Source organism: Chrysemys picta, chromosome 11 (assembly GCF_011386835.1).
Source record: "Chrysemys picta bellii isolate R12L10 chromosome 11, ASM1138683v2, whole genome shotgun sequence".
Classification (NCBI taxonomy): domain Eukaryota; kingdom Metazoa; phylum Chordata; order Testudines; family Emydidae; genus Chrysemys; species Chrysemys picta.
Window position 1 is genome coordinate 14,602,199 of NC_088801.1, and position 22,062 is coordinate 14,624,260.

General features: G+C 41.6%; 1 long non-coding RNA gene across 2 annotated transcripts in view; it reads right to left on the reverse strand.

The window, feature by feature from the left end:
- Positions 1-20,846, reverse strand: part of LOC135974236 (uncharacterized) — a 36,031-nt gene extending 15,185 nt beyond the window's left edge. Inside the window, exons 1-3 of one of the 2 annotated variants that reach the window (XR_010591459.1) lie at positions 20,750-20,846; positions 16,965-17,058; positions 5,066-5,244 (exon numbers count right to left, since the gene is read on the reverse strand). This is a non-coding gene — a long non-coding RNA (uncharacterized LOC135974236). Of the gene's footprint in view, positions 1-5,065; positions 5,245-16,964; positions 17,059-20,749 lie in introns of those variants that run through there. The other variant, XR_010591458.1, reaches the window with a different exon arrangement.
- Between the last annotated feature and the right edge of the window lie 1,216 nt (positions 20,847-22,062).

Genomic DNA, 22,062 nt, shown 5'->3' on the forward strand with positions numbered 1-22,062 from the left:
CACCCTTGCTCCTCCTGCACGCCGCTAAACAGCTGATCTACAGCGAGCGGGAGGCGCTGGGAGGCGAGAGGCTGATCAGGGGGGCTGCCAGTGGGTGCTGAGCACCCGCTATATTTTTTCCCCATGGGTGTGCCAGGCTATGCCACCCATCCTTTTAGAAGGACTGGCGCATACCATATTTTTCCTTTGAGGAAGATCTTAGAAATAAAGCATAAATCCTGTTCTCTCAAACCTTAACTCCAGCAGCTTCTTATTTTCCTGACCTTTCCAGCTTTATTTCAAATGTGCCTAATTCGCTGGACATCAACACACCCCTCTTGAGTCTGACTCTTTGGCTTGTCAACCTCTCCTGTTTAATGGGGATGAAAAAAGCCCAGGTATCATGAGGACAAAGTGCAGACTGACAATAAAAGGACAAACTTCACTTTCTTTAACATAAAGCCTTCAAGCCAGACCCTCTAGCCAGGAAGTTCTCAGGAATCCATCATGCAAGGGGATAGCTCAGCTCTATGCCATTCATAAGCAGACAAATCCTTGGGAAGTATCTACTTGTGCACAAGGAGAAGGGGCTTGTAGCACAAATCAGGTAGTCGGTTAGGAAAATTTCTTCCCCTCATTTCAGGTGAACAAAATGCATGGGAAAATCATCTACCTGGTGAGTATATTTATCACCAATAGCGCCCATATCCACTCTGTATTTAGATTTAGTCATAGGTTCTTTTCATGTAGACTGTAGATTACTGTAGTGTGATGCTATCATGTAGCAACCCCAATAAAGCCTTGTGCTCGGCACTCTCCAGACAGGTAACAAAGAAGAGAGCCCTTGCCTCAGAGAGCTTACAGTCCAGATCATCAGATGCAGGTGAGAGACTGCACTTGGTGTTGGTATTAAATGAAATGTCTATTTTTCAAACAAAAATCATCATTTGTAATGAGGTTTTCAAACACGAACCAGCTGCTTAGGGCCAAAATTCAGATGCCCCTCAACGTGAGAAGAGGTACCTTTACTGTGCTACGTTTCTTTAAGGTCGCCTTCATTGACATGACTGTTACATTCCACTGAGACAATGAAGCTTTTGACCAATATGCAGGAGGCTGAGGAATTGGAGGCAGAACCGTCACAGGGTCTGGATCTATTCTACAGAGCTCACTGCTGCAAGAGGCAATAGCAGCCATCTCACCACGTCTAAAATGAAATGCAAAATTCATTCCTTTAACTCAGCGTTTGCTCAATGAATTCACACACGACACATGCTCCCTCCCTCTTTTACACCAAACATAAATACATCTTAAAAGCCTGATAAACTAATCAAGTGAATTCTCCCACACACTAGAAAGGAAGAAACAGAGATACTATTGGACATTTTAAGGGTCTCAGGGAAAAATTTAAATTCCTAAGGCTAGACCAGTTATATATCTCGTAGTAGGTAGGAAGGCTCCAAACAACATTCCTATGCTACATAAAGCCAAAGTTATTCCCTCACGCAGGCCACCCACAAGTTCTCACTGTCAGGGGGAAGCCGATAGTTTGATTCTTTAAAGAAATAGGGTTTCATCACATTACACTTACATCTCTTTTTTGTGGCCTGAAAGTTAGCAAAAAAGGATTCGGGCTAGAGTGGTGTTTTATTCAAAACTGTAATTTATCAGGTGGTCATACACCTTTACGGCTTCACCATGGGCAGTGGCCAGTGAGCAAATCCACATACATTACAACGTAACACGGAAACAATAAGATCTAAACTTTAAAACAAAAGGAAACACCAACCCACCCCACACATTTCAACCAATGGGATGTCCTGGTGACAAGAAGAAGCACTTCAGAATGTGATGAAGGGGTTAACCTGAGGTAGATGCCTTCTGGGAGAGCAAGAATCCACATTTAATCCCATTCCCCTGCCTCTTCAAGAGTTCCACAGTTACTCCAATGCCTAGCTAATTAATTAGATCTGGTTGGGGGGAAGGAAGGAGGAAATATTTCAGGCAATGTTTATTTGTGGAAATTTTGAACTTTGAAGAATTTTGATGGATTATTTGAAGTTTAAAATTTTGATGAAATGCTAAATTTCAACAACCTCCACCACAACAAAACTATATCGTCATCTTCTTGCTAGAGCATAGCAAGTTCTGTCCTCCTCCCCATTTTTCTTCAAATATTCAAAATCTTGATGAAATTCTTCATCGAAATTTTGAAAACTTTGGACCCGCTCTGTAAAGAATGGTGTTTTTGTGCTCCAAGAGGGAGATCTTTCCAGCCCCAGTTTTCTGGAAGGACAGTCAGCATAACACAGGGATCCTTAAAAGTTTGGATAAAGGAAAATCAGAAGAGCTTTAGACCCTCATCAAGTATGCTGAAAATCCCCATAGCAAGAAAAGTGGAGATCTACATAGAACATGCAGGTACCTTCAAACCTGGTCCAAATCCTAAAGTCCTTTTTACACGGAATTCAATGGTAGTTTTGCCTGAGAAAGAACTGCAAGATTTAGCCCACAAAGATCATTTCTTTACCTGGGCGGCTGTTTACTTGCATCAAGATTTAGTAGAGCGTGGAGGGGAAAGTGGAGAGATTTGAGTGTTGTGCTAGTTTTAGTTGTTAAACTATCTCAAAGTCCCTTACTGAGTTTTCAATATACCTGGCCCTAGGTGTGTTGATACACCAAATAACAGCTTTATCTGGGGTATCTTACATTATACTCTTCCTCCCACTGAGCTGTACAGCTCAACAACATACCTGGGGCCTGAACCAGTCAATGGAAACCTTCCTATTAATATAATTGGTTAATGGCTCAGACCCCTAGTCCCTTCTCTGTGTAATCTTTTCTTCCAGAATGGCACCACTATTCTAATTATTTGCACGCTTTTGAGTCTGCAAAGAACGCAAAATCTTTTGCAACAACTTGCACTAGCAAAAGTACAAGAATCATGCATGGTAGGTTCAAGAGTATACTTACCTAGATACAATCCTTTCATTAATAATTGATCCATGCATGAACTTTGCATTCTTGCTGGTATGGAAACCATGATATATCAGTGAGTGGTGAAGGTGGCCTCCGTGATATCCACTACAATTGGTATTAATTAGCACCTTTGGTGGAAATCTCACCTAAAAAGCCAAGAAATGGGCCCAGAGACTGGAGGACATGCTGAATCCTAAAGTGGTGTCTCTCGGACAGATCCTCAGCCAGTGTAAACCAGCATAGCTCCACTGAAGCGAATGGAATTGTACCAATTTAAACTGGCTGAAGATCTTCCTCTGCTTCAGGTTAAAGCTCATTGGCCGGGCAGCACTAAGAAGCTTAGACTACCACTGCTCGTATTGCATTTGTCTGGGGCTGACTCCTGCACACAAGACTACTTGTGGTCATAAGGTGAGCAGGATTTGTCCCTCTATGGATCATCAGGGAAATTCAAAGTACACTGTTTGTCAGGGCACCTTTCATGAACACCCCAAGTGCAATCCTGCACAAGCAAAAAGAAGCTGTGGTTTTCAAAAACAACAAGCAGCAAGCAGCATTTTAATCTATTTTGAAATGCAAGTTATTAATTCTAAAGGGCAGATCCTGATACTCTTCCTCATAGGCTCACAGTATCTTACTCCACAAGAAGTCCCACTCTTCATGACACAACGTGATGCTCATAGTAAAAAAGGATATCAGAATCCGGTCATAAAAACATATAAAATATTTCCTAGTAAATTTCCTATTTGGCACAAACAACCTTTCACAGGACTAGGCAGGCACCCGTATCTACATGTGTTTTACTACCATCCATCAACAAAAGTTGATTCTGTGTATTTCCTAACAGAAGCCAAAAGAAAAGGCAGCTGTGATGAAAGCGGTTGGTGATAGTGCGATTATTTAATTTCAAGGATGGCAGGGCTTTTTGTTTCTTTCTCTCTTTGTTTTGTTTTTCCCTCCTTCCTTTTCATGTTTTCTCCCTTTTAGCAGCTCATTTAGAGCGGTTTTCATTGTGGATTTACCCAAACCCCTCTGCAATCTAAACCAGAACCAAAACAACTCTAGATTTCCCCAAATCTGTAAAACAACCCCCACCTCCAATTCATTTCATGTTAAAATGTGGTTTGTATTGAAATTATTTACCCGTCGTGCATGAGTTGTTTGGCTGCAATCTAGGCAGTGCGCAGTCATTGCCAGATTTCAGAAAGATGAGTAAACTTCTGAATCTGATAGCGACTTCCACGGAATACCAAAAAGGGGCTTCTTTGTTCTCCATAAACGGACTATTTACTTTGATCTGGTAAAATGAATTAATGAAAGGAAATGACACTTTCCAATTGTGTGTGTGTGTGTGTGTGTAGGCATGAGTAGGAAATGGGGTTAATTTTTTTTTTCCAGAGGAAGGGTAGCAAGGGGGGAACCTTTCTAAAGTGTGGCTACCTAAGAAACAGACAGGTCTTTTCTCTGGTTAAAAGTCGCCTCATAACACCGTAAGGTCCATGTATATGCAAGCAGTTCAGAGATATTACAAATCTAAAATAGGAAACTATTCACTTGATCTTTTGGTTCAATCCTATTAGGACCCCCCTGGAGTTCTAAATGGATACCAGCCTGTCACAGCCCTGTTGCTGTGACTACCCAGCCTTTATAGAACAAGAAAAAGAAATGATAGTGATTGGCAGACCTTTCTTGCCCTTGTATGTAACACAAAGGGAGACAAAATGAAGAGGAAGTCAGGCTCTTATTTTAGGTTTGATGCTTCTTAACCTTACAGCACCTTACACCTGGTAAATGTCAGCCTGTAAACCCTCAAATGGCTAATGTAACATTTCAGTATCAAATGAGAAGATCCAAGCCAGGCATTAATTATCTATCATTGTCTGTTAATTGATTGAAATGCACACTGTGTTCTAGCAAAACTATGTCTCTGAAAGAAAAAAAGAAATCGGGCCAAATCCTGTTTGCCTTACACCCACAAGTAGTCTTGCTGATGTAGAAGTACTAAGGTGAGCAGAATTTAGCCTATGGTGTAAATGAATAAGTGGCTAGCAAAAAAATAACAAGGGGTAACTATACACAGCTCCTATTTACCCTGCATGAGGAAGGAAGGAATTTGATAAATCCTACCATATGGTGCCATACTGTATCTTGCTGGCTATAAATAATAGCCTCTCTGTTTCTGGTTTTCTTTAGCTTTTCTTGGTAGCTATGACAGATTTCCAGCAATGCTTACGAACAGTACAAAATTCAGTTTGTTCTTTTTTCCTCCACTTTTTTTGTGAACAACTAAACAAGAGAAGAAAGAAAGATCAGAGGAACAGGAACAATAGGAAACTCCCCATTAGCTTAACAACAGGAAAATCCAGATAGTTAGTTTATCATTCATATCTTTTGCCTTCAATTGTTGTTATCAAGAACTGTCAAATAAAATGATTGTTTAAAGATGATGTATATACACCTGCCTGAACAATACACATATAGTATATAAGTTTCATCAAACAATTATAACGCTGTTACTAGCATGTTAGACTTTGTTTTCAAAATTCTCAGGAATCAAATGGCTTTCACACTGAGTCACACAGAAAGTGAATTTGAGCTTCTGTTCCATTTTGATTCCTTTTGTATTGCAAGATAGGTTAACACAAAAAGTTTTCGCTCAAAAAACTTTCCAACTACATTTTTGACCTTCGCTGTTTTGTGACACTTTTAAAATATCAGATTCCAAAAATGATCAAATATTCAAATGAAATCCAATATTCAAAGATATTTAGCAAAGGGATAAATGGTCTTAATGTTTATACATTCTAAAACGACAGTAGCAACAGTCACCCCGATAGAAATAACTACTAAATTCTAAAATATCCCATCCTAATACATACTTATGACACAATTTACCTTTTAAAATAGGGAGGAAAAGGACACTTCCTAAAAGCTAGAGCTGTTTAAAGAATTTTACAGCAGTGCGTCACTGCTTCGGCTCTTGCATGGCTTCAAATAAAAGTCCAAACAATGGGCCAGATCCTCAGCTGGCATAAATCAATGCAGCTCCATTGACTTCAATTTACAGTGTAAATCTGCTCCCTTGTTTTAAGAGATTTTGGATCTGAAAAACTGTATAACATGACCGTGAGCTTTTAAGGTGACAGTTAGAATTTTTGCATTTAACCCATCTGCCATTATTTCTTCCACTTTCCAAAGCAGAATTTGAATTAAAAGCCTTTTTTATATTGTAACAGAGAAAAAATTATCCAGAAGAACTTAATCAAAATTTTAAAAAGCAAAGAAATTGACAACATGCTAATACTACCTATGTTTTCTACCCTAACCTACTTATTTTCCCACAAACCCAATAGCATTTTGATCTGCAAAAAGTGTGTGGAAACATGTTTATTTTTTATAGTGTAACGTCCGTCGTCTCACCCCAGAAGGCAAACTATTGTAACTGAAATGTTTAGAAACTAAACAGAAAAAAGGAGAAATAGATATGGGCCAGCATAAATAAATAAGTTTAACCTTTTTGTGTACCATATAGAATGAGTGACATTTATTATAAAATAGTGGTTTTGGACTGATCAATGGCATGGTGACAGATGTTTCTAACCTATCCCATGGTAGCGATCATTACTAATTTAGAACCCACAAACTCCTAAACAGATAAACATTCATCAATGTTTCATTTATACACCTTTCTCCTCCTCATTTATAAACTTTTTTCCACTGAGCTTTTAAATGTGAGCTATTAAATATTTTACCAGTGTAACTTGAACTCAGGCCCAATTTTTGACCCAATTTAAAACAAAATTCTGGGTAGCACTTTTGTGGGGTTATAAAAAGTTTAAAAAACAAAACAAACTAGTTCACTTAAATTGTTTTTGTTGCTGCTGAGACAACTCAACATTAGTGCTGTATACTGTTTTTTGGAAAACAAATTAATTTCTTTTGCAAATTTGAATAATTATAAAACTAATTGCTGCCAATGTTCTCCCATTTATTTATTTTTAAATACAAAGGAATATTCAGCATTCTAATCTATTGCCTCCTTTGCCTTAGAGGTATCTGACAATATTTTTTCATAAAATAGCTGTTTCCATTTCATATACCACATGGGAATAATATATTGGCTATGAAAATCTTTTAAACATAGTTAAAACAAAAAATAAGCATTCATACAAAGAGGAGGAAACAAGCACATAGAGGTAAATTATAGTGTATCCCCAGAGTTTTGTATGCATTCAATGAAACAAAGACTTTTTTGTCCTGTAAACATAATCACATTTGAAATCCCTTTTGTAATTATTATTATTATTGCATTAAAATATAATTTAGAATTATCCAGATTCTCTTCAATTCTCTTACCACTCATTATTTATTCCCAGGCATAAATACATACCATACTGCCTAGGATTATAAGAAAAAGCTATTAAGGTTGAACCTCATATTTTTCCCAGTTGGCACTATACTTGGATAGTTGTAGAGTAGCCTTTGAAAAACCGAGTATGAGTTTTGTCTTCATTGGTGGGATGAGCAGTGATTTTGCACCACCTTCTGGCACACTGAAGAACAACAATAGACCAAGTCTGAATGAAAAGAGTTATTCCCTCTCCCCCAACCCCTTTAAAATGTTAGTGTAATGTTACTATCTAATTAGGCCCTAATTCATGGAGTTCCACTAATTTCAGTGGGACTCTGCATAGGAGTCAAGGTCCAGCTATATTAATCCCTTTGTAGAATCTGGCCTACAATACCACACTGGTGAATTAAAATAGACCCAAGACTGAGCATTGCCTCAAATTAAGGGCTGCATTCAAGGGAAACTCTTGTGGAGCTGGGGAGTCCTAACCCCACTAGAGGGATCCCCAAGAACCTGCAGTGCTGGCTGCTGCAGAGAAGAATATAAGGCCTTCTCTTCCTGTCCTGCACTGAAAGGAGGCCACACAGATCCACGTCACATGCAGAACCATTGGCCATGCCCTGTTTCTGCTCTCGATAGAGAACTGCTGAGATCCACGCCAATGTTCATGGTAGGCAGAGTCAACCTGTACTGGACCTCTGCTACTGCCCCCCTCCCCGGGGCTTTTCTTAAGCTTTTATGAACCTATCCAAGGAGTGTCTGGACTGGACACTTATGGCTTGATCAGAAGCTCAAAGTCAATGGAAACCCCTATATTCCCTACATGCCACTGGACTGCAATAGGGTCTGGATCAGGGCCACAATTAGCAAGTCATAGTGAACAGGCCATTTCATTTAGGGTCTCATTCTGCCACCCTTATTCACATGGAGTAGCATGCTAGCCTGCTGTCAGTCACATTGATTTTCTATGGAAGATGACCACAGAACCTATTTTCCTTAATTTTTCTATGTCAGCCAGCTGTTTTAATCTTTTCTAAAAGGAAAAATAGAAAATTACAGTACTTTGAGTCAAATCCTTCCTTGCTCGTACAAACAGAGCTACTGAGGCCAACGGGTCTACTCGTCTGAGTGGAATCTGCCCCCGCACCTCTAATAGTAGCTGTTCCACAGATAAACAAAAGAGCTAAGAGAGGGGTTTCATCATCTATTTGGCTTTGCATACCTAAAGCTTTAAAACAAAACAGGAGTCTACAACTACAGTACCACAGAAACAAATGTGTTTCTTTCTTAGGTTCATAAAACACTCATTACCCACAATTAATCATAATGACACGTCGTATTCAGGGCTTTAGCTAGGATCTGGCTAGGAGTGTAAAGACTTGGCTCTTTCTAGATTTCAATTCTTCATGCAGTATGTATTTAAGGATGCAAAACTGATTAGGCAAAACACAAACCTCTTAGTTTCTCTCTCTTTTGTGTTGAAAAGCCTGTTAGTTTAATTGCTGAGGGTTTTTCATTTCATGCTTTTTCCAACCCAAACAATCCAAAAGCTATAGAAGTCCACTCAAACGTCCATGGATTCCAAGTAACAAGAGAACAGGGACAGTTCAAAAGTTGTGAATTCCCACAAGAGGAGTGTGATATTAAATGCTAGTGCATATGCTTTGTTCACTGCCATGTCACCTGTTTGAACTCTAGTAACAGGAGAGAAGGGCTTGATGCAAAGCTCATGGCAGTCAATGGGAATCTTTCTATTAATTTCAGTGGGGCTTTGGATCAAGCCTCAGGACAGAATGTGCTTGTTGGCATTTGCTGTCCCCCCTGGAAACACAAAGCAAGAGGAATAGACTTATCAAGAAGTGCAGTTTTCATTTATACAACGAGCTTACGATCTATTGAAAACCTCTGTCCTAAGACATCCTCCTCATCAGCCAACCATAATCTTGCAGTCACGGTGAAGTACATACGGTACAGCACATGCAGAGGATGGATTTTTTACAAAATAAAATCAAGTTGTTTGGGCATTTCTGCAATATAACATTTGCATTATTAAAGCAGACCATCACAGTCCACACTGCAAATCAATGAGGTGAACATGGGATTGTTTTTAGTGCTTAAAGCTTTTACTTGGCTTGCTAGTCCCCAATGAAACGTATGCCACCATGACTATACTACTCTGATGAGATGTACTGGCTAGATTAAAGCTAAAATGGGTTTTCCTATCCATGCTAAAGTCATATCTTCACTTACAAAGTAGACGTGGACATAGGAGTGGGTAGAAATTTAACCAGAGAAAAATTTATTCTTTTATTTACATTCACGTTGTCAACATTTGCCCTTGAGGGAAAAACCTTGCTGGCTGCAGTTATGTTTGTTTTTCTGACGACTCATTCCACCAAAAGCGTCTAATGCCTAAGACTGTGTGTATACTACAAAGCTTTGCAGGCATATCTATAGCCATATAGCTATATTAGCAGCTATACCAGTGTAGATGCAGCATATGCCAACAGAGAGAATTTTTCTGCCAGCATAGTGACATCACCTCCCCAAATGACATTAGCTATATCAACAGAAACACTCTTCTGTCAGCATAGCAGGGCCTACATTGCTATGTAGAGTGAGTGTGTGGTTCCCCTCCCCCATCTCTAACTAAATAGCTACACAGACAAAACTTTGTAGTGTAGACCTAGCCTAAGGTAGGACCTAACCTAAGGTAGGTTATGACTTTCTTTGCCGCTACTATGAGCAAAACTGCAGTCTGGGAGGACTACTAGGCCAGGAGGACTAGATTTTCAGTGTGAGATTTGTTGCAGTGATGGGGCATGTGAGGTACAGGGGACAGGTTTGCTTGGAAATCCAGGGTGTTCCTATGAAAGGATTTTGGCAGGTGAGAGTGACAAATGTGTGTCCACTCCTCCTTCTCTCCCCCCCCCCCCCATTTCAGGATAAAAAGCGGGGACTTAAGCGTAAAAAAAGAGCCAGTGGGAGAAAACACTTATCTGCCTGCATTCCCTAAGCTGTTTGCTCACGAGTCCCAAGGGTTTTCCTCAGTGCTTAATTTGTAATGAAAGGGGTGCCGAGGCTCATGCAATTTTTTTTACTTTCATAACTGACTGAAGACCACCTACGGAGATGGGGATTCACAGGTGGCTTTTTTGCAGTGATGGAGAGAGGGGCTGGGTTTGTAACATGTGAGAGACCCAGCAGAAGGAGTCCTTAAGATGCACAAGCTCTCAAGCAACCCCCAGTCAATTTCACCACTTCAGCTAGGCAGCAGCTCCTTCAGGTAATCAGGGTTTGTAAGAGAACTGGATAAAACAGCAGGGTTGCTGGGACAGGCTCCAAAAACAGGACTTCTGTGCACTGATTATATATAATCACTACTCAGTCGCCAAATCTGCATCTTAAAATTGGTCAAGAATTAACTAACTCTCCAACAACTGTATGGTGTCAAGCATAAAAACTGAACCCCAAAATTGTGATTGGAGGGGGGAAAAGACTTTTTACTCTGACTCAGTTAAAGTTTAATCTTTCTCCCAAATTGTGTGTATCAAAAAAGGCTGTTCAACGTTTTGCTGCCAAGTTCCAGAATGTTAAGAGGAAGCTATAAACATCTGTCTGTAGAGCAGGAGCTGCCCCTTTCTGGGCATGGCTGAGTGAATGCATGACTGGTGAAGTTACTATTATTTCAGTTCCCACTCTTTGCTAGCTTTGAATTTTCAAAATTATTTTTGAGTCAGGACTTTTAGAATGGTTGAGATAATGCCTGTGGATTGACCCATAATCTCGAACGTCTCAAGATACCCAGTTGGTCAATCAGCAGGGCTGTAGGTATGTTTTTAGATCTGTGGACTTTCTGAACTCCAAGTTATGGGAATGGGGAGGTTCCTTGTTTCCTAAAGGTGACCTAACTGGACCTGGTTAGGTGCTACTAGACCTCAAAAAAGGACTTCCCATTCAGTTTCACCAAGAAGCTCCTGCAAGGAGTTCCACAGGGGAGGAACCACTCAGGCCATCAACTGAAGAAAAGGAAGATGCTTGCTCACTTCTGGCTCATTTGCCTGCAACAGCTGCTGGCCTCTGGCTATACATTGCCACTGAGTCTGACAAAGAAGCTTGCGGTTCAACTGGCAACCAAAGCGGTAGGAGTCAACAACATCTACGATGGCAAGTAACCTCTAACCAGCCGGCAAGTCTATCAACATTGAACATCGGGCAAACAAAACCAGCTAATCTTTTCAACTCTGTGTCACCTTCACAAAACTAAAGGAAACCACAAGAGTCACAACCACCTCCTTAGTTTCATTTCATTTTTCAATCTACCTCAGCATTCTTGCAATTGTTTTTAACTCCAGCAGATGGCTGGTAGTGAGCGTGTGTGTGTCGAGAACTCACAGAATTTATCTGAGAATGCTTCTATAGAAGCATTCCTCAAATGTCTTAAACACCATTAGGTAAAACCTTGCTGTCTAAAAGATCACACATGCCTATATTTCATGTGTTAGGAGTGTTATGCTTAATCCTAAGAAATCATGTTATTTTCACCTAAATTTATCATTTGACTATTAAATTTAGCAAGTGGTGTCATAAATTGTATTAGACTTTTTCATTGTAATCCTATGTTTGGGGGGTGGATGTAGGAAGGGGGGAAAGAAGCAAATGGCTGTCACCTAACTATTGGTCAGGCTACCTTAATTGCTAAACATTAGCTTTAACTTGGGAAGGATATGACCCTCTCTAGATCAGATATTTGGCTGGAACCTAAGTACTGTATATTGATTGGTATTGAGACATACTTTTGTGGAATAACAGGACGGTTGCCTTCCCAAATTATTACTTAAAGCTTATAAGGAGTTGGTGGTTTACGTGATATGAATTAATCAACCGGCTGGTTAGATTTGACAATTAGATACTAACTTTCTCTTTTCATGTGATATGCACTGTTTTTGCTTAGTTATTTTTGTGTAGTTAACTATAGATACAGATCATTGGAAACCTGTCTGGTTTGGATCTTTCCTCTACCAATGTCAGGGTTCCAAAGCTGAGGAGTTCCCAGGTTAATTAAGAGGCCACTCTGTGACCCGCCTCGTGGTGGTCCATCAAATTGCTCCTATAGTTCTATAACTGGTGCCTGACCTGGTACACTCAGGGTTTTTGAGGGAAATATTGACTTATATAGTGATCATTTCTTTTGATTAAACAAAGCATGGGTTTCAGAAACTTTGAGGGCCTACTGAGGTGAATATGAGCCAGTCCATCTAAAGGCTGGCCCATTCCCCTCAATAAATCTATACTTCTTGCAATGGGGGGAGGCTAATAAATGCGTTAGAACCTCACTATTCTACACTTTGTTAATCCAGATCCTTTTGGGGTTTACAAAAAATGGCTGTCTCTTCCTACCTCTCAGCAAATAATTAATAGCAGAGGCTCTGGGAAGTATCCATATTACTGAAATTGAATTGTTTTTACAAAACACAATTTGGAACATTTACCAATCCATTAAAAAGTATAGTATAAATAATGATTAAATTACACAGATGCATCTGTAAACACCAGTATAGGAGTGCACAGTATGTGTGGTATTTTGCACTGTCAGCAAGAGGAATGGCATAGGATGGGGAAAGGAGGTTGGATAAGCACACATTAGTGCTGATCTTATATATGGGACAGGGATAATATCCAGTTTCTGAACTAGCATGGAAAATGGTATAAATATGCATGAGCAATTTAACCAAGTCTTTATTCTACCTCTTTAAATAGGTACCACATGTATCTTTTATAACTTATGTTTGCAGTATTTAGGCAATAGCCACTATTGAAGACTGTGTCAGCCATGCTTCAATGCGTCATAAAAGCACCTTCCATTTAAAGAAAGAGGATTTCATAGTAATAGGGGAAATTGTAAGTGCTGTCAATGGTTACATTTCACTTCATTGATTTACACTGTATAGCAGGATAACCTGAGCTGAATCATGTATGCAGGAGATATACACTGTATTCAGTGCAAGACAGTTGGGTTTCACAATATAAATGAACTAGCAAAGTCCACTAATTCTTGGCATGGGGACTGTGTACATAAAAGGCTCATGGGGTTATGATTAGGTGATGCTGAGCACATATCCGTCAGTGGAATTTAGAATGTACGCAGGTCTCAGGATGTTAGCAAAAATCACATCTGTCCAGGATCAGAGCATACATACTTCGTTGTTTGCTAATTTTTTAATGGAGAACAAGTTGCCTCTTGCGCAGACACATATCTAAGAGTAACCACGGAGGTGGAGTGGGAGGGGAGGGTGCATTTGCTGCATCTTATTCTGGGACATCTGCCAACTGCAGATGGGAAGAAGGCATTCTAGGAGTGTTTGGTCAGCACAACTAGCATGGATGCTGCCAAAACCTGCTGCCCACATTTCCTGGGGATTAATTTAGCCCGGGCAGAACCAATCTCACAGTTTTGGGGTGATTAGAGAGGGCCTGAATTTGGCCCAGTGCAGCAGGTGTCAGCACTCACTTTGGCAGATCCACCTCACTACTTCTTGCCATGGCTTATTTTCTCCACACATTGACACCACCAGACTTAACTGGTAAATACCTTTTTAGGATATAAGTAACAGAGGACTGGGTTCTACGTGAGCTATGTTTTATATAACCCCTTGTGTAGTACCACCCTCCTTGTAAATTCTAGCTGAGGCATTAGGACCCTCACCTGGGATGAGGAGACCTAAGTGTCGCTTCATTCCCCTCCAACTGAGTGTGCTAACCTCTGAGCAGAAATTAAGGATGGTGGGACCACCTGCTCCTCCGGGGTTGGCTAAGGATCCCTTTTTAAATGCTTGAAAACAAGACATTTTGGGGCAGATGACATCTTCCATTTGACTCCAAATAAATTTTTTTAATTCACTGAAATTTTCTGATTCAGTGCAGATCAAACTAGCATCCTTCCTCCACTCCACCCTCCTCCCCCAAGTTTTCCACAACTTCCAGTGAACTAAAAAAGTCAGTTATTTGTCTAACGCTAACTCTGACAGAGGTAATTCAATCAATTGCCACCACTTCTCTAGAGTTAATTTGCATTCAACAATTCTACTGGTTGTAATGCTTCACTGGTGTAAGGGAGACTGGACAAGTGTAAAGAGTTCATTGGTGGATTACTTAGTCCCATTCTCATTACTCTTCAGAAGTAGGATGACCATACGTCCCGTTCTGGCCGGGACAGTCCCTTTTTTAAGCCTTATCCTGGCCGTACCAACTCTCTCCCCCTCCCCCCTTCAAAAGGAGGCATTTGTCCCGTTTGCTTTTGCTGACTTGCTCAGTTGGCAAGAGCAAAGGGGACAAATGCCCACTTTTATCAAAAAAGGTGGGGTGCAGTGTGGAGGAATGTGTGGGGGCAAGCATAGATGCCAGCCCCCCTGCAAGGGAGGAGGCAGAGCTGGGGCAGGAGAGAGCATTCCAGCACAGGGGGCGAGGGGGCCGGGTTCGAGCCACTGGGCAACAGCCTCCTGAGGGGGCCCCCCGCAGGGTTCCAGGGACCGGGCAACAGCCTCACATGGGGTGGGGAGCCGCTGAGGGTGTCCCATTTTCTCTTTGGGAAATATAGTTATCCTATTCAGAAGCTCCATGCCCACTTGGGCATCAGTACTTAAAAGGCTTCCGATGACACCGTTGCCTCTGCACATTGCTGTAGAATCCTTGGCAGAGCTCAGGAGAGTGCAGGGAGAACCCTTTAAGCACAGACACATTGCAACTCAGGTACTGGGATCTTCCTCTTCTCCCCTTACATAGGGCTGGTCTCACTAACACCTCTAGTTGAGGATTGGTCCTGCTTTGAGCAGGGGGTTGGACTAGATGACCTCCTGAGGTCCCTTCCAGCCCTGATGGTTTAGAGAGAATCATAGACTAACAAGTCATTGTTTGCAAATTTGCATTATTTGAATTTGCAAATTCACTAGTACACTCTCCTGCTTTGTCCTGCTGTGGTGATGCAAAACAGTAATCACATTTTAACTTGCAGGTGCTCTATGGCTACTTTGTGCTGCTATGATTAACCAGTGAGATCTTCCCTGGAGTTGGTTTGCTTTTTAAGTGATTTTAGGTTGATACTACATACCATCAAATCATTAGAAATATGATATGGTAGCATTCACTTTGGGTTTTTCCTTTAGTGTTAGTATATGAGATTTAGTTTAAAAAATACTACAGAACAGAGGAAAAAGTTACATTAAGGCTGAGGGACACATCAGTAATGTAATGGTTAAACACATTAGAGATTTGTAGTTCTCTCAAAGCCAAGCATTTTAAACCCAGGGAACTCAGAGTTAAGGCTACTCTATAGAGAAATCTAAACATGCTAAAGTAAAAAATGCAGTGATGGCACTCTGTAGCAGGATGCATCTGATCCAGCATTCAGCCCACCCACTGCCTCAGTTTACCTTCCACCTCACATCAAGCAAGCAACCACACCTGTTGTTTTCACAATACTGCTCCCCTTCTATGTCCAGCTTATTGCAATGAAAATAACATCCAGAACAAACCTTCCAGATTTCCTCCCCCGGCTTAATTGGACCTTTTTGTTTATAATATACTTTAGCCAGCATTTAGCTCAAAAGTCTTCACCTTCCTTATAGCCTGCCCTTTAGGGCTTTGCAGTCCTTTGCCCCTTCCAGTTGGAACTAGTTCCCCAACAGGCCCCTGTGCCCTGAAATTACTTCAGGAAACTCCTGCCATCTGCCTGAGAACTCTAAAGAGTCATCTCTACCCTCTCTCAGTCTTCTGATTGATGTAAGTTATAGGTTTGCCTTATATAGTGTGACTGGTCATGTGACCACCACCTGATGCCCCCAGAACTACAATTCCCCAGATCCTGCAGGCAACCATGTATCTGACTGGGCCTTGAAACAGGCTTAGCTGGCCCACAAATCCTTTACCACTCAAAGTGAACAGACCATCCTGTTACACACCCAAACCAGCTTAACTCTGCCCTGTAGTGAGGCCCCAAGGGAAAAAAATATAAAATCTGGAAAACAAAGCAAGGCTAATGCACATAACATCCTGGACTGTGTAGAAATCTCTCTGAAACAGCTGAGAGTACTGCTGCCACACATATGAAGGTGTAGAAGCAAGTGCTGCTGTGACATTACCCAGGGCACAATCTGGACCAATGAGTCCCTTCAGTTCTCCAACCTGAGGTGCATTTTACACTGCTTCGCTGTGAGAGCCACCACTCCTGGTCTGCTCTCACACAGCCTCCAGCATGTAAGTTACCCCCAAGTGTACTGCATGACTGTTATAGCCAGCCACATAAGAATTATACTGCAGAGCAACACCAGCAAATTCCCGTACCCAGACTGTCCCCAGAAATGTATGTATTGTATTGCCCAGCTCGCTCCTGGACAATACAAGCTCATATGAAGTCTGTCACTTCATTAATAGAAATTGATATGCACAAATCCTGTTCTCAACTACAGTTTCCCAAACAAACACACAGGTTTAGATAAAACAAATGCATTAATTACAAAAGATAGATTTTAAGTGACTACAAGTAATGAGGCATAAAAGAAAGAATTGGTTACAAAAAATAAAAGTAAAAAAATAAAACAAAACACAACTAAGCCTAACTTAACAACCTAAGTGAATTCAAAGCAAAGGTTTCTCTCACCACATGTTCTAGCAATCTTATTGTCTGAATTCTTTCACTCAGGATCCCGCCATAGTCTAATGCTGCTTCCTTTGTTCTTCAAGAGTTGTTGATGCTGTGGTTAGAGAGAAAGGGAGAAATAATATGGGGTGTCTGCTCCCCCGTTCTTATTCTTTCTCCTCTGATAATCATCTACAGCTCAGGTTCAGGAGACAGTCTGTGTGAATGGGAATGGCCATTTAACCAAAACCAAGTGGTCCATTTGATTCTGTTGACACCCGGCTGAGGTGTTGGCTATCCTTTTGTCTCTGGGGAACTGGTTTGTGACTGCTCTCCAGACTTGGAGCATGTCTTAGTAATATCATACAATAGAATTTTATAACTTTACATACACTGTTGCCACACATTTTACCAGGACAATAATGATCAGCAAATTATGAGTTTTCAAATGATACCTCACAAGGTATACTTTGTACAAAATTTATCATAGTCTTGTCTTATAAAGGGATGAACTTAGGGGTACCGACTGTCACAGCTGCAAAATGAGCTCATTGAGTAAGTAGGTGTATCCTAGTTCCAGTCCCTCCACCATTCATCTGAGCCTGCCCCACACCTAAGAGCTATTTTCCCTGTCAGCTAAAACAGGTACCACCAGCAATGTTGTACATGGTGAGAAGGGGCATGGAACGAAGACTACTTGTAGTTGAAGGTGCTTTGATTGGGCTTCCAACTGAGCTGTCTAGGCACCTTCTCCCTCTGGCAAACCTCCTGTGGTCACCAGAGGAGAGTCCCAGTCTGAGTTATAGCAATGCTGCACAACTACATGGTACAATGAGGCAGTACCAAAACAAGGTATCACTGAATTCATTTACCTGCATTTCTATCACATACATAGGTGTGCACATATCACCCTGTGTTCAGTCAGCAAATTTCCTGTGCAAATGCCTTTTTAAATCCAAATCAGAGTTAAAGAATTAATTAAATCCACTCTGCAACTGGATTTACCTTGAGAATCAGCATTACGAACATGTAGTCTCAAAGGGGACCATAAAATAGGCACAATTCTGTACATTCGGAAATATTAAACCACAAAGAGTCTCTTGTTCACCTCAGAGCCCAGCCTGATACTATTGATCAAAGCAGGCAACTATTCGGTCATGTAGAGGGATGGGGACAGTGTAGTGAAACTCAGGCACACTCCCTGCATTTGGTAGCTTTTCTGAAGGTAAGTACACACTTCCCTAACTATATGTGGAAGGAGGTTGCTGGAGATCCAGTTGCTGGTGGGAGTGGCCAATTTGCCCTGCATAACATCCATAAACATCTAGGGGCACTCTCTTGTTGCTGGAGTCCCTCTAACACAAGCAGAGCAATGCTAACAGTGGGATATGCATAAGCAGGTAGGGGACCATAGAGCAGGTTAAGGCTGTATTTTACATCCATTGCATTGCATCTAGACAGGATGTGATCCATATACCTGTACAGGATTCTTAATTTGTATGGTGGTAGCAGCTAGAACCCCTAGTTATAGGCCAGGGTGCTAGGCACCATACAGATACATTCCAAAAGTCTCTTCCCCACTGAACTATCTACCTAGTTCTGACATAAACAATGAATAAAACCTCTGCACATCTGTCAGAATGTAGGTGCCTGGATCACATCCTGCCTGAGTACAATGCAATATGCTTTTACTTCTGGGCTGTCACAATTTGCCTTGGCTCATTACATGTTGGAAGTAGAGTATCAGAGCCCAGTGATCCTCCAACAGATCTTGAGATTGTCAAATTCAGGCTGTGATTTGGTCTATCTCTTTAATTTCTCACATGTTCTTCAGTTATCTCAGTTGTAGAGTTTTCTTTGGTAAGGTATTTTCTGGCAGCTGCAGTTAGTATTTTTAACAAGTGCCTGTTGGTTATTAGGAGTGTTTCAGACTGTTTTCCAGTCTTTTTCTTCCCTATCTTGGCACTTATCTATTAAAACCCAACAGCTTTGGCCTGACTCGGAAGAGCTAGTTCAACATTTCTGAACATTTTGATCCCTCCTCCTCTTTTAAGGCGAGCCATAATCCATGGGATCATGGATCAACATTATCAGTCTTTTCTTCAGCCCCCATATTGATACAGCAAGAACAGCTTATCCCAATCCACTCTGTATGGAGCAGACAGAACCTATTCTTTTAGGCCGGAAGAATGATACTCCTAAATCCTTGAGGACAGGTCCCTGTGGAGCATGTCAGTAGGAGAATCTCATTCACTTGCTGCTAAGAGGTGAATTTTACATCATTATTTGAAGTGAACTGGGTGATCTGCTGTTTTAAATAGATAGATATTTTTATGACAGTAGCACCTAGAGGTCTCAACCAAGGTCAGGGCTCCATTGTGCTAGGTGCTGTACACACATATAATAACAGAACGCCTGCCCAGAACAGCATACAGTCTAAACAGGTCAGATAGAGGGGAATGGGGAGGGGGAACAGAGGCACAGAAATGTGAAGTGACTTGTCTTAGGTCACACAGCAAGTCAGCAGCAAAGCTATTAAAAAAAAAATCAAGCTCTCCTGACACCCCATGCACAGGATATTGCACCCCACCACTGTTTTTGCTTGAGGGCTCTGTAGTTATTGGCAACTGGCCTATACCAGTAGCAAATTACATCATCCTCCCCCATACCAGCTCGGTGACACTGGCCAGCAGATTGGAGTGGGGGGACTGGAATCAAAGCTCCCCTGCCCACCAACTCTGCAGGGACTAAGAGGATGCAGAGTGCCTGCTTCTTACCTGCCCCGAAGTAAGGCTCAGGTTGCCCACACACATGTGCAAGAGAGGTTGGCACTCTTCCTTACTGCCTGAACAGGCATCTACTCTGCACCAAATCCCTTGTCCATCACTGTCCTCCCCCAGCCCAGCCTGAGCGTCCCCTGCTCTTGTGCAAGCAAAATGGGACTGGTGGAGTCACCTGTGTACTTGGCAGAGGGAACCTCTAGCACCATAGGTGCTGCAGCACCCCCTGGCTTGAAGTGGTTTCCATCAGATACAGGTTTTACAGTTTGTTTAATGACTCTCAGCACCCCCACTATACAAATTCTTCCAGCGCCCCATCTAGCATCATAGGATTTCCTCAGAGGGCTATACATCTACCCTACGGTCCCTTTGCACCAGCCTCGCTAGTAGGGCAATGATGAATTGGGGCCTTGTTTGTGCCAGTTTGTCCCCCTATCACTCACACTATTATAGCCCTTTTGTTTCTCTGTTAAGATGGCAAATTAAGACACCTTTAAAATAAATACAGGTTTTCTGCCATCTACCGTGGCGCAATATAATTATCTAGAGCGCACAAACATCAGTTATTTCAGTTAGCGTGGCTATAGAGCCACAAAAATTAACTCAAACTCTCTTCAGGTAGCAACAGGTCAGCCTTCGTAGGATTGTGCCTCAGCAACGTCGCAATAGATTGAGGGACCTGTGTGGAAAAGACTTTGGAAGCAAATAATGCTGTGGTTGAAGCCTGAAGCCACACCACCTACCCAGTTTGGTGTCAGGCTAGCTACTTACAGCCTCAGTTTCCCCTCACTCCAGTTGGAACTTCCCCCTTCCAACCTGGCTTGGTTACTGCAGTGACTTAGCACTGCAACAAAATCATAAAAAAAAAAAAAGTCCACTTCCAGGATAACTAAGTTCAATACAAACACAAACCATCCCCAATCTCAAGCAACATACACTCCCTTTTACCTAGGATCTCTCTTCTCAACCCCTCCCCAGTTCCTTTAGAGTTCATCCTGGCCTTATCAAGCAGTAGTGGCTTCCTACCTAGAGTCCCCCTAGATCTGTACAAGCTTCTGGCTTCTCTCTCCCCCACGGAAAGCTAGAGTCAGCCACATGACTTGCCCTTCAGGTGATTTCAGTTATTTCCTCCAACTGGAGATGTGAGCTCAGTATGTCACAGGTGGGGCTGGACCCATCTCCCCTTAATGGGCCAATCATCTGTAATGGCAAGACCATAATGAACAAAAAAGGCATGAGGTTAACAGGCGTAGACCCTGTTTATTAGCTCAACCTATTGAAGGACTTCGGCTCACTTTGTTATTCCAAACCTGTGGTATGGGCTGATCTTGCACTATTGAACTTAATAGAAGATTTGCCATTGCCTTAGGGCTTGATCAAAATGCCCACTGAAGTTAATAGAAATCCTTCTATCCTTAAATAAGAGCAGGATCCTTCTGGGGATGGTCTGAACATGAGTGTCCTACCATGTGAGCATGCTCAGATGGCTACAGCTGTTTTTTTTTAAGGAGGTGGGCTAAGGGTCCCTTAAAATCTGTGAGTCAATGCATTTTTAAAATGTTGACAATGTTTTTTCAGACATTGCTTACCATTTTCCAACCAGCTTTAGATCAGAGATTTGGGTTTGGTTAAATATCTTAGTCCCAAACCATCAATTTCAGGTCTGGATCTGATCATTCCCATAAGTTTGTGCAAGGGAGGGGATTAGATTCTGTAATATTTTGTATTCTTATTGTTAATGTAAGCCACCTGCTAATGCAAAGCAAAGTATCGAGCGGCAAGGTAAGGTCTCTAGACAGTTAGGAGATGTAAAGCATAGTGGAGGAGATGAGATATAACCACACTGCAAATTCATGAATGAGATCATGGGGGAAGTATACAACTCAGAATACTTTGTCTTACTGGTATGAGAATGTAGACAAGGAACAGGAAAGTAAGAAAAATTAGTTCTACTTCTATAAAGCAGTGACTGTGGGGCTCAGAAATTCATACATATTCACAGAAGGTTTCAGCTTAGGCACCGGCCCGAGCAAGGAGTGGTGTGTAAGATGCATCACCCCAGCAGGCCCTGTGCATATTTCTCAGGTACCATTCTTCCCTTGCTCTGGTATTGGATTGGAGAATAGGAAGTTACTGTGGCTCTTGTAAGGATGTAGCATACTTCCCCCTTCTCACTTAGACACTCACTTTAGCCAGTGAAGGGAACAGAGCCAAGGATCTGCCCTGCCTTCTTCTCCTACATTTGTTCACAGCACAGTTTTCCTTTGCATTAGACCAATGACCTGGGTAGATTTCACTCACCTGTGTAGGTTGGTTGTGGGGCCTTACACCCCTGCTCA